Source organism: Tamandua tetradactyla, chromosome 2 (genome assembly GCF_023851605.1).
Source record: "Tamandua tetradactyla isolate mTamTet1 chromosome 2, mTamTet1.pri, whole genome shotgun sequence".
Taxonomy (NCBI): Eukaryota; Metazoa; Chordata; class Mammalia; order Pilosa; family Myrmecophagidae; genus Tamandua; species Tamandua tetradactyla.
This window is the reverse complement of record NC_135328.1, coordinates 37,547,277-37,559,695: the sequence shown is the minus strand read 5'-3', so window position 1 is coordinate 37,559,695 and position 12,419 is coordinate 37,547,277. Positions and strand designations below refer to the sequence as shown.

The following is a 12,419-nucleotide window of genomic DNA, read 5'->3' as shown; positions in this document are numbered from 1 at the left end:
TCATTTCTTAATCATCTGCAATGGTCATAAGAGCATGCCTGGGCTACAATAATGGATGCAGAGACACATGGCTCAGTCACTCCATTTGCCCCATGTAACAGCCAGTCATCCACCAGACATGTGAGGAGCATAGCTAAAACTGAAAGAACCATGCAACTAAGCCCAGGCTAAATCAACAATGCTGAATTCTTGTGCTAAATAAATACTTATTATTTTAAGCCAGTAAATTTTGTGGAACTTTATTACACAGTATTTGGTGGCAACAGAAAACTGGTACACATGCCTATGCTGCAAGGGCAATGGGGAAAGTAATATTTGATATTTTTGCCTCAGTAATAAGAAAAAATGGCTACTGGGTAGGAACCACCAGAATCTGCCACAGCAATCAAGAGGAATGATAAATATCCACAATGCCAGGAAAAAGGGAAGAGGATGCCACATCCTTCTATGCAATTCTTCAAATGGGACTTGCCAGTGGATGAAGGGTTAAGCAAGGAATGAGAAGAAAGTAGCCAAGTCCTTATGCAGCCAAGATTTATCATCTCTTTCTTTCTGAGTTGTGATGATAAATACATCAGGTACCATGTTATCAGTAAGACAATTGCAGAATCATGGGATGGTTCCCTATAATACAGAATTCATGAGCTTCTGGAAATAGTCCATACTAAGGCACTTCTCCCACGTCATTTACGTAGAGTTTAGAAATTCACATTCTAACACATGGTCCATCTGTGAGCTAAGTGTAAATGCCTGGCAAATCCCCCAAGAGAGCTCAGGCTACTTCACCCCAGGGCAGAGTCCAAACCAAACCCCACATCAAAAACTGGCTGAATCTCCCACAATCCCTTGCATTGGTGCTGCATTTCTATTTCTAAAGCACCTCCACAATCTCTTGGAAATAGACATTTCGTCCATAATCCTAGATGAGGACCAAGACTCTAGAGGCTGTCCCTTCCCTGGGGTCACAAGCAAGATGGGAGACAAGCTCTTATTTTCTCTGCCTGGGACCTCTTCCTCAAATCTCCCTATGTCTTGCTCCTTTACTTAATTTCAGTCTCCTTTTAAATGCCATCTCCTCAGGGAGGGCTTTCTGAACCGCCCTTTTAAAACTGCCATCTGTTTCTCTCCCTTACTCTACTTTGTTTTTATTAGTAATTCATCACTTTAGAACATAGTATTACATATTTATTTTCTATTGATTAAGAGTCTGTCTCCTCGAAAAAAATGCAAACTCTCTGAAGTGCCTAGGACAGTGACTGACACACAGAAGACACTTAATAAATATTTGATGAATGAATGGGGATTATAATCAGGTAAGTTTTTCATTCCACATCTGCGGAGAAACAAAACCTTCCAGAGTCATCCTGACTCTGACCTCCTACTTCTGCAGACCTTGCTCTGTTAAGGGAGCATCTCCCTTAACAAGCAATTTTATATCAAACATTAGACACTGCTGTTGTTAATATGTCCTTTGGTCTCACCAGCATCAAGGAATTTTTACCAGCCCCTTCTCTCAGTACTATTCAACCCCCTCACCACCTCAAGTTCTCTCTCCCTCCCCTTCCCTCTCTCTCCTCCCCCTTCCTCCCCATTCACATTTCCTTCTGCCTCCCCCAGCCCCCCCAGCTCCCTCCCCTACCCCCATGGCTTGGGTGAAACAGAGCACTTGGGACACCTCTTTCCAATGTTTATCTCCTCTGGTCCAAATGCTCCACAAAGGTATCTTCATAAACAAAGACAATACCTTTCCCCAAAGAAAGTCAGGTTCCAATTTTTAACTATTTTACTCTGCTACACTGGGGAAAACAAGGGAGGTGTGGCGCTCATTAAGGTATAGGCCCAAAGCAAATTGGGGAGAACTGCCCTTTCTGGTATGCCTACTACATGCGTTCTATTATTTAGGCCTCCAGATATAACATGACAGAGGCATTATCTTCTCACTTCAGAAATTAGAGAGCTGAGGCTTAAGGAATATGTAATCTGCCTAGTAACCAACAAAAAGTAATTGAATGGGATTCCTATTTAGGTCTATTAAAGTCTTAATGACAACAGGGCTTGTTCTCCCCTCTATGTGGCTGAGAAGCTCATGAAATAATTTCATGATGATGTTAGAAGGGAAAAGAAGAGTCTCCTGGTCTCTCTTCCGAACCTTAGATCCATTGCCAATGTCCAATGAGCATCTCAAGCTCAACCTGAACAAAATCTGCTCCAAAACTGCACCCCACTCACCTTACACCTTAGCACTTGTTCCTTTCAGTTCTGATGTCAGCAAATGGCATTCAAGCCAGGAATCTAGAAGTTTTCCTGGTGTTTCTCCTCCTCCTTCACTTCCCATACATAATCTCTACTTAGTCTGCCTAGATATCACTCAGCCCGGCCACTCCATTCCAGCCTCCACTGCTGCAGTCTTGGCCAGCACCATTTGCCCCTGATGGTGGCAGCAGCCCCCGCCCCACCTCCTTGCTCTCCCCATTCCCTGAATTGCTTCCTCCAGTCCACCCGCAGCACAAACTGCTGCCAGAGGCATCGTTCTAAACCCGATTATGTCACTGCCTTGTTTACAAACCCTCCATGGCTCCCTACTACCTTCAGGAAATGAAACAAATTCCTCAATTTTGTCTACATAGCCTGTTCAGATATGGTCCTGTAACAGGTATACCCCCCAACCCCCAGCCCTCATTCTCCAGTCAGGGTGAACTACTGGTGGCTCTTATTATGCATTCTTCTCAATTTCCACCCTTTGCATGCGCCTTCCTCTCTGCCTAGAGCCTCCTTCCCCACTTTTTCCCTGCCTGAAAATTCTAATTCTTCCTTCACAGCTCAGTTCAGAAATTACCTTCCTACTATCCATGGTCTCCCCACATACCCAGATCTACCTTTCTCTGGGCCCACCCTGTGCTAGTCCAGCATAGTCCTTATCATAAGGACTTGTCCAACTTCCCCACTGAGCCAAGATGCTCTGGAAGGCAGAAGCTGAGTAATTGGTTTCTGTCTCCCCAGTGCTTTACGGGGGCCACACTCTGAATGTTGAATGAATGAACGAATAAATGAATGAATGAATGAAAATACTTCCTGCCTCCCCTCCAACCCAAACAATGACACACAGAACCACAATCACTACATCACCACATTGCTTGCCAGGTAGCATTTTATTCTTATTCCTGGCATTTCATGAATCACATATTTTTCATCTTCTCTTGTGACTCGACTCTATGTTGACATACATAAGCTAACCAGTGTTTCTAGAGTTTGGATGATATTTAAATCCCCTTTAAAAGAAAACGTTTCTTATGGGCCATCCCAGCTCCTCCACATCCTCAGAGCCCAGCTTGAAAAATACTGACTTAAGAAAATTAACACTTATTTCTACGAAAATGTCTTTCAACTATGAATTGCTGCTGCTAGAAGAACTTAAAAAAAAAAGAAAAGAAAAATGAAAGCCAAAAAAACCCTCAAAACTCAAGGAGCTTCAAGAATATGTTTGTATACCCCAGAGTTTCAGAAGCTCAGTTTGGGAAATACTGGACTAAGGTCACCGGGCAAAGGCAGACTTGAACCTGGAATTCCTGACTCTTGGTTCTTCTTTAATCTACTTTGTATCCTGAATTATCATCTTGACACCTATCTACACCCTTTCCATGTAACTGTCAAACTTCTACCTAATTTTTTGCTGTATGTCTTGGTTTATTTGTAGGAAATAGATAAAACACACACAAAACCTCTTTTCCTGGGAAATCTAATTCCTAAGACTTAATAAAGAACCAAGTATCCATCCAAAGCTTTCCAAGAACCTACATCCTCTCCTTATCACTGGTGAAGAAATGGCAGATGGATGAACAGTACAGGAAGAGATATTCAATCTACCTTCCTCTAGGAAGTAACAGAACACCTTGATGTAACCTTGGCAAACTAAAGCCTTTCCCACAGTCAAACAAAAGTCTTTACTTTTCACCTTTTTCAGTAATTCCTTTATTCCTTCATCAATATTAATTGAGCACATTTTGGATGCCAAACTCTGCTTCAGTTTGGGAAACTGAGTCTCACAGAGAGTAAGAGGCATGTCCAAGGATACAATGCTAGTAAGTGACAGAGCCTAGACACAATTTGAATAAAATGACTCAATTTGAATAAAATTCAAAGATCCCATGCAAAACAGGTCAACGGAGCTGAAGGGAAACATACACTTTAAAATAATAAACAAGAAACCATTTATAAGGAAAGAAAAATTGAAGGGCAGAAAGTAATGAATCACCATTGCAAGTCGGCACAAAAAGAAAAATTAGTTCATAAAAATGCAGTTGGATAAATAATAGGTTATTTCATCATGTAAATATATCCCAAAAATAACTTTATTAAAACGAAAACATCTATTGCAGGCTAAACTATTCATCATACTAACGTATATCTAGAATCCTAACAAATTTATGAAAATGTTATATCCCGTAATCTTCCTTGATCCAATGCAAATAAATAGTAGTGCTTCGACTGTCTCGTTACAAAATGATTAATCACAGATGCCAAAAGCAGCCAAGAAGCTAATTTTGACTTCTCACATTGTGGGTGGCATTTGGGGGGAGTCTCCAGGGATTGTCTCTGAGTATTGGACGTTCTAGAAAGGCAACCTGGGGAAGAATTATCCTTCTATCTTTTAAGCTGACTACAGCTAACAAAATTCAAGAGCTGCTTGTTGGACAGAATAAATCAGGAGAGAGAAGAATGGAATAATATTCACTCTTGTGATTTTTTTCTTTTTTTTTTTTTTGCATGGGCAGGCACTGGGAAGCGAACCCGGGTCTCCGGCATGGCAGGCGAGAACTCTGCCATTGAGTCATCCTCACACCACCCTACTCTTGTGATTTTATTTGATCCTTTACAACAGCCTATGAGATGAGCTGTTACTGACCACAGTTAAGGAAGTTGCTGCCCAGAAATTGCCCCAAATCACTTAGAGATTGGCTTAGCAGTAGGGTGATCAATCTTTCTCCAGATTTTCCTGGTTTGGGCACTGAAAGTCCTGTGTCCAGAATATCCTCAAATCCTAGGCAAACAGGAATGATTGGTCACTGTGAGGTTAGATAGGGAAAGAGGGAGGGGGAAGTGACCCTAAGACCCATAACAAGAAGTTCCTTTTGGCATGCACACATCTAGCCCACACTCTGGTTGCTGTCCTGAAAGAACTAATAAAAAGAGCAGTTCATCAATTCCTCATTAGAGGGGCAGGGGCCCTTCAAAGCCCTTATAATGCTGGAATCCCAACCTCAAAGCACCTTTCCTCCTTTGGAGAATGCTCGCACTCACCCTCTTTGAGCATGTACTTTCTTTGCATTTAAGTATCGGGTGTACACACAGATTAGTCCTTGAATTCTTTCTTGAGACTGAGTCAAGACCCTTACAGCTCTGGTTGAAATCTAGACCTCTCTGAAAACCTCCTGGAGCTCTCCAACATCAACTGGACCTGATTTCAAAACTCAGTGCTCCTGATACTGTACTTCGTAAATTTTGGTGGCAAGAGCCCTTTGGGCTTGTAGATAGAGGACAGGGCTTGAATCACACTTTTGTTTCTAATCCAAGCAGTTGTGTGCCCTGGGGTAAGGCTGTAAAATCTCAATCCTTCTGTTCCCTCAACTGTAAAATAGAGGGGAAAGAAAGTGGAGATTAGACTAAATTATCTCTATGGGTTCCTCCACCTCTAACATTCTGTGATACTAATGGGTTCTACCTACTCTTTCACTCCCAGGTCCCTATGTATAGACCATCCTGGAAAGAAAGGGTAGGGGCAGTGAACCCTCTTCCAACTTTGTTTAAAATCCTGTTCAATTACCTTTATAATTAGAAGAAAAAAGAAATTTACTTTACTTTAGAAACGCTCCACTGTTTTTCACATTTTTTAGAGTTTGTGTTGGAAGAGAAGCTGGCTTCTAAAGAAAAAAAGTTTCTGGTTGAAACTGAGAATTTGTAACTGCAAGCTCTTTTGAAGGCAAGAAGGCAGACTGTGAAAGACGGTTGCTAAGGAGACAATTGTATTTAAATTATCAGCTCACAATAGACCCAGCAAGGATATTGATTGGATGTGAGAGGGGAAAATTATTTTCTTTAAACTGGCAAAAAACTGAGGATCTGGCTAGAGGTTCACCCTTCCTGGAGTGGAGAGAGACTCATGGTGTGATTGTACAGCCTTTCTTTGTTTAATTGGAGGTGCTAAGAACTGAAGAAAAGATGCTTGTTTTATGTACTTTATAATAGTCTCTTCCTCCAGTTAAATGAATCTGGGAGAAAAGAATACCACAAGGGAAACTTGTTGAGCTCACTGAGAAAACTAATGATTTGAAGGGAAGTTTTTCTAATAATCCTGAAGCCAGCACATATGAGAAACTAGTAATGGTGAGAACATTCATATACTACCTTCTACCCACAAGAGCATTCTTCTAAGTCCCTGCTTTCACGTTTAAGACTTGCAGTATACCACTGAGGTCATCATTATCGTTCCCATTTTCTGAACGAGGAAACTGAGAAGGATTAAACAAATTGCTCAAGGTCACAGCACTTGCAAGTGATGGAGTCATGTGAGCCCAGGCAGCCTGGGACCAGAATTTACACATCCTTTCCACATCATGCTATTTTGAGTCCACCCCACATCTTGTGGGCAAAAGTCAGAAAAAGTTCAAGTAAAGGTATCAAATAGAGATAGAAAGACATGCATTACCCACGCCTGGAGAGAAAACCAGGATTTGATTAAGCCATCACTGACAACATTTAAAAACTAGTGAAGAAATGAACACATTGTATCTGGATGTGATACCAGCCACTTTAAACCTCATGGTAAGGGAAAAACACCTTTACTCTACTGTTTGACTTAGGTGTGCCTCAAAAGCAAAGGAACAAGATGCCTTCCCTGGACTGCAGGGAATCAGGAGCAGTAAAGTATTAGGAGCTGAGTCTACCTGCTCCATAGGTATCTGCTTCTCTTGGTGCCATCTCTCAGCTAGAGTCCTCTCCTTGCCACAGGCCAATGTAGCAAGAAGCTCTGAGTCTGTAACAATCCAGTGCCCACTACTGGGTCCCTTTGTTCAAACAGCCTTGAGAGAATTGGTCATAGGCTCCCCGATTGGTGGATGAGAAGACAATTGTGGTCTGAACATCCATAAGGTCTTGAGTTGAGGTGCAGGGTGAAGGAGGAGAGGTCCTGTTTCTATTTAATGGGGCTGTTACTTAATGTGATTGCACAGTTGAGTTCATACTTACTTCTGTCCCCATAATAGTAGTGAGTTCAGCCAGGATACCAACATCACTGACTATAAATTTGATATGTGTATTTTTTTAATCTATTATTTCAGATCAGTGTAAACCCTTACTGGCAATCAAAATAAAGGGGATAAAATAAATCAATCAAAATAAAGGGGATATCAATGACCCCTTCAAATCATCAGTAAAGACCAAGTGAATCGACAGAACCTATCTCAAGAAATAAAAGATTAATACATAAGGTAAAGTTATAATTTCATAGGTAACCATTAAAAGGACACATTGCAAAATAGGGAAAACAACCTAAACATTCATTAAAAGATCAGTTAAATGTACTGTACTGGTGAAAGCTGTTATGTACCCCAGAAAAGCCATGTTCTTTTAATATAATCTTGTGGAGGCAGACTCATTGTTGGGTGGGATCTCTCCGTAGGTTGTTTCCATGGAGATGTGACCTCACCCATTCGATGTGGGACTTAATTCTGCACAGGTGGTTCAGTGGTAGAATGCTCACCTTCCATGCAGGAGACCCGGTTCAATTCTCAGAACATGTACCTTTTAAAAAAAAAAAAGTTAGTTTACTGGAATCTTTAAAAAAGCTCATGGAGGAAGAGTTCAGAGCTGACACAGAGAGCAAAGAGATTAAACCAAGTGAAAGATGTTTGGAGATTCTTGGAGATAGACAGAAGCTCAGAGAGGAAGCCACTGGAATCAGGAGCTGAAAGCAATGAAACCTAACAGCAAAGGCCAGCAAACATCACCATGTGACAGAGAAACCCTGGATGTGTTCAGTCTTTCTTGAGTGAAGGTATCCTCTTGTTAATGCCTTAATTTGGACATTTCATGGCCTTTGAAAAGGAAATTTGTAATCCAATAAATCTCTTTTGTAAAAGCCAATCCATTTCAGGTATATTACATTCCATCAGCATTAGCAAACCAAAACGTGTACTATGATATATACACATGATAAAAGAGCACCCAGCCATTAAAAAATATGGTAGATCCAAAGATACTGACATGGACTGTTGGCCAGGGTGCTATATGTGAAAAACCAAGCATGTACAACAGTATGCTTTAAGGAAAAGAGTTAACGAGACTCTTGCTTAGAGTGCCTGTGAAGAGTGCAGAAAACACAGTTAATAGTGGTTAATTTTGGAGATTTTGCAACTGGGGGTCAGGATAAAAAGAATGGCTTACTTTTTACTGCTTCACTTTACCCTTGCTCTCACTTCCAGTCTTCTGCTCAGATCTTAGATGAGTTTTGTGAAGCCTTATGTGGCTTGCAAGATGCTTTCACATCTCTTTGATCCTCACAACAGCCCACTGAATGGGGAAACCAGGGTATTTTTCTTCTCATTTTACAGATGAGGAAACAGATGGATTTCAATACGACAGGACTGAATCCCAGCCCCATGTTCCTTCCACTGGATCGGGATACTTGTGGAGCAGAAATTTCCTTTGACTCACCCCTGGAGGCTCAGTGTGGGGCCACCTCCTCTAAAAAGCCCTCCCAGATCTCTGCCTTGTGCAGCCCCCTGTGCTCTATGCTTCCCTTTAGACCAGGACTCACCAGGTGCAGGCTGTGTCTACTTACTTGTCTGATCTGCCTCCCACCCTGCAAACATGAGCTTCTCCATCAAGCACCTTGTATTCCCCTCTCTACCCCATGCCCAGCCCTATGCCTGGCACATAGAAAATGCTCAGTAAAAGTTTGTCAAATAAAAAATGATTCCATGAAGGATCATTCCAGAGCCCAGTGGCTTCATGTGATTTGAGTTACTGCATTTTTCTCACCATCTAGAAAGAAAAGCTCCCAGATGACCCTTGGGCTGTGTTCAGATATTGTAAATAATTGATCATAAAGATGAAACACGCAGGCTGAACAGAGACCAAGGAAACTGTCAATATCATGGGAATAAATCTCCCCCTGCAGTGGGCCAGCGCCTGCATTGGCTTTCGAAGGCCATTAAACTATCACTGTGGCTCAGGCATTAGTTGGAATAAAGTGTTTGTGTTTGTTTGTTATCATTTCTTAGTAAAACTAATTAAGGAACTAATTGATTGTTTTGTTGTTCTACTAATTAACTCCATATGGTGCCCATTTCCATGGAGATAGACTATGAGTTATGGGAAGAACACTGATTTAATGTGTTGTTTCTGGGTTTGGGGACAATCCTTTAAAATTAAGTATCCTTTCCAATCTCATTTCCCCTCATTTCTGCAGCCATGTTCTGGCTCTTTGAAGATGGGGATATGGGGCCTGCCAAGACCCGCCAGAAAACAGCTGAGAAGAGCCAACAGCATCAAGGCTGGAGCAGGTAGTACAGAAGGCCCTGGGCTAAGACAATTCATTAGAGAAGCTACCATTTTTAGCACCTACTATGTACCAAGCAATAGGCTGGACACTGTACATACTGTATTCCAAATCCTTCCAATGGCATTAGTGGCCCCACTTTGCAGAAAAAGAAACTGAGTTCTCAGGGTCACTTGCATAAGGTTATCTAGCTAGTTCATTTTTTTCATTCATTTATTCAATGAATATTTATTGAACACCCATGCACATGTGCCAGACACAGTCTGAGGTTATGAAAATAGCTCTGAATTAGGCAGATTAGATCCTTTCCCTCACAGAACTTACTTTATAGAAGAGAGATACATCATAAAGGAGAAAACAAACAAATTAGGTTATTTTAGATCATGACAAGGGCAAGAAAGAAAATAAGGTCATATATGGTAAGCAAGCGAGTGATAGGGGATGCTATTTTAAATCAGTTGGTTAGAGATGTCTTCTGTGAGCAAGTGGTCTCCAAATTCCAGTGAATCCATGAGAATATTTTAGGTAAGAACTTCTAGGTCAAGGGAACAGCAAGAAGAAAGTTGAGGCAGAAGGGAGTTTGCTGTGTTTCAGGAACCCAGGGAGCCAGAGGAACTCTAAGATAGGGAGCCAGGGGAAGGAAGAAAAGGAGAGGAGGTCAGAGACGGGAGCAAAACCAGGTCTTACGGGCTTTGGATGTCCCGGTGACATTTGGCTTCTATCTTATGTGGAGGTTTCAGTCTACCTGACTCTAGAGTTCATTTCTTTTTACTGCCCTATGCTACCTACATAATTCCACAGACACCTGCAGGGAACTTACTCAGCATGCAACTGAGAGGATCCTTGGATTCTGACTTGATCATGCTTCCAGACCTGTGACCCCAAATTCTCAAGAATCAGAGAAATTAGTTTTAAGATTCCTGACCCAGCTGCCATTGACCCAAGGTGAGGCCCCATAGGTCAATGTTTCTTGAAGGCCTAGGTCATAGTGTAGATTATTGTTCAGTAAATATCTACTCTTCCCGCCCCTCATGTGAGTGGGGTATACTTCTCTGTCCGTTAATGCTGGAATGAGCCATGGACTTGCTTTGGCTAATAGAATTCCAGTAGATGTGATACAAGCAGAGGGCTTGCATGTGCTTCAGTGGACTGGTCAGGCTTTTGTGTGCTGGTGGCCCATCATGGAACAAACTACCCAGATAGCTGCTGTCTTTCATTCTAGTCCCCAAAACAAACCCATAGTCAGATGCCAAGCCTAGATAGCCACAGCCTGATGCAGAGCTGCACAGCAAAGCCCAGGTTATATCAGATGAATCATAGTTAATCTGCAGACAAGTGAGCCTGAGAACAAATGCTTGTATAAACAACCGAGGTTTAAGGAGTTCTGTTATGCAATGTTATTGTAGCAATAGCTGCTTAGTATACCTACTATGTGTCAACCCCTTAACTAGATGCTAAGGGTGCAGAAATGAGTAAAGTTAAGTAATAGTGCCTGCCCTTGAGTTGCTGACTGTCTAATATGACTATTTTTTAGGTCATAATTACATTAACTCATTTTAGAAACACTAATAGTTTCTCAATAATTAGAAGCTCAAATTGGCAGTGACATAATTAAGAATTTTAAAGGGACAAAATGAATTAATTGTAAAGTGATACAAGTAGAGGCTTATGGTGGTGAGTGGACTAATAAAAGGAAGTCATGGTGTGATGGAAGCATACATCCTGTCAGGCCAGGTGTACTGGGTTCAAATACTGTTTCTGCAGCTTAGTAACTAGATGACTTTTGAAAAGAGACTTGACCTCTCTGAAGCCTAGTTTTAACATCTCTATAATGAAGAAAAATGCCCTCTCTTAGTAAGGTTTTTCAGGCTGGTTTAGCAAAGTGGCTGGCAAAGGGCTCTCTAAAAAGTGGCATATAGTTGATATACGAAACAAGAGTAGACAACCAGACAAGGATACTAACAATTCAAGGTCCATGACACAGGAACGAAGTTATGCTGCTCAAAGGGAATGAGGTTGAGACCCCATCCTAGACACCTTGTAAGCCATAAAAAGGAGTTGAAATTATCATCTAATTACAGCAGAAATCTTGGAGAAGGAAATGTACCATGGAGACCGTGTAAAATGGTAGAATTAAGACCTCCAGGACATACTGATGGATTTAATGGAGGGTGTGAAAGAACTGAGAGAATTAAGAATGATGTCAAGGCTCTGACCTGAGGAAGTGAGTAAATAATGGAAGCATTCTAGGTATGCCATGACAGATTTGAGTTGCTTGTTAAATATCTAAGTGGACACACTCAAACAGATCTTTGAATATAAAGATTCAAAGCTCATTGTAGAAGCTCAGACACAAGATATAAAATAGAATCTTCAGCATTTTAAACAATAGTATTTGATAAGATCATCAAAGGAACAAATGTACTTATCAAAGAGAAGAGAGTTTAGGACAGGGCGCTGGGGTCTTCCAACATTGAAAGGTTTGATAAATCCAGCAAAAAAAGACTGAGGGGAGGGCGCACCTTGGTGGCTCAGCAGGCAGAGTTCACGCCTGCCATGCCAGAGACCCGGGTTAATTCCCAGTGCCTGCCCATGCAAAATAAATAAATAAATAAAATTTAAAAAGAAAGGGGAGTGGCCAAGGTGGGCCAGGGAGGTAGACAGAAGGCCAGGTGAATGGAGCGCAAGAGAAAACACAGAAGTTCATCAAGAGTTAGGAAGTGGGTGGCCGTGTCCAGTTCTGAAAAGAACTCATCAGTGATGCCAAGAGTCAGCCTTGGCTTTGACAAGACATGGGTCATCTGTGACCTTGATATAAGCAGGCTCAGTGGAAGGGGATGGATGAAAGCCTCACTGGAGTAGA

The 12,419-nt window shown here is 41.6% G+C and overlaps 1 long non-coding RNA gene across 1 annotated transcript in view; it reads right to left on the bottom strand.

The window, feature by feature from the left end:
• LOC143659708 (uncharacterized) overlaps positions 1-11,733 on the bottom strand; it is a 48,696-nt gene extending 36,963 nt beyond the window's left edge. Inside the window, exons 1-2 of the long non-coding RNA XR_013163659.1 lie at positions 11,520-11,733; positions 7,757-7,797 (exon numbers count right to left, since the gene is read on the bottom strand). This is a non-coding gene — a long non-coding RNA (uncharacterized LOC143659708). The remainder of the gene's footprint in view (positions 1-7,756; positions 7,798-11,519) is intronic.
• Between the last annotated feature and the right edge of the window lie 686 nt (positions 11,734-12,419).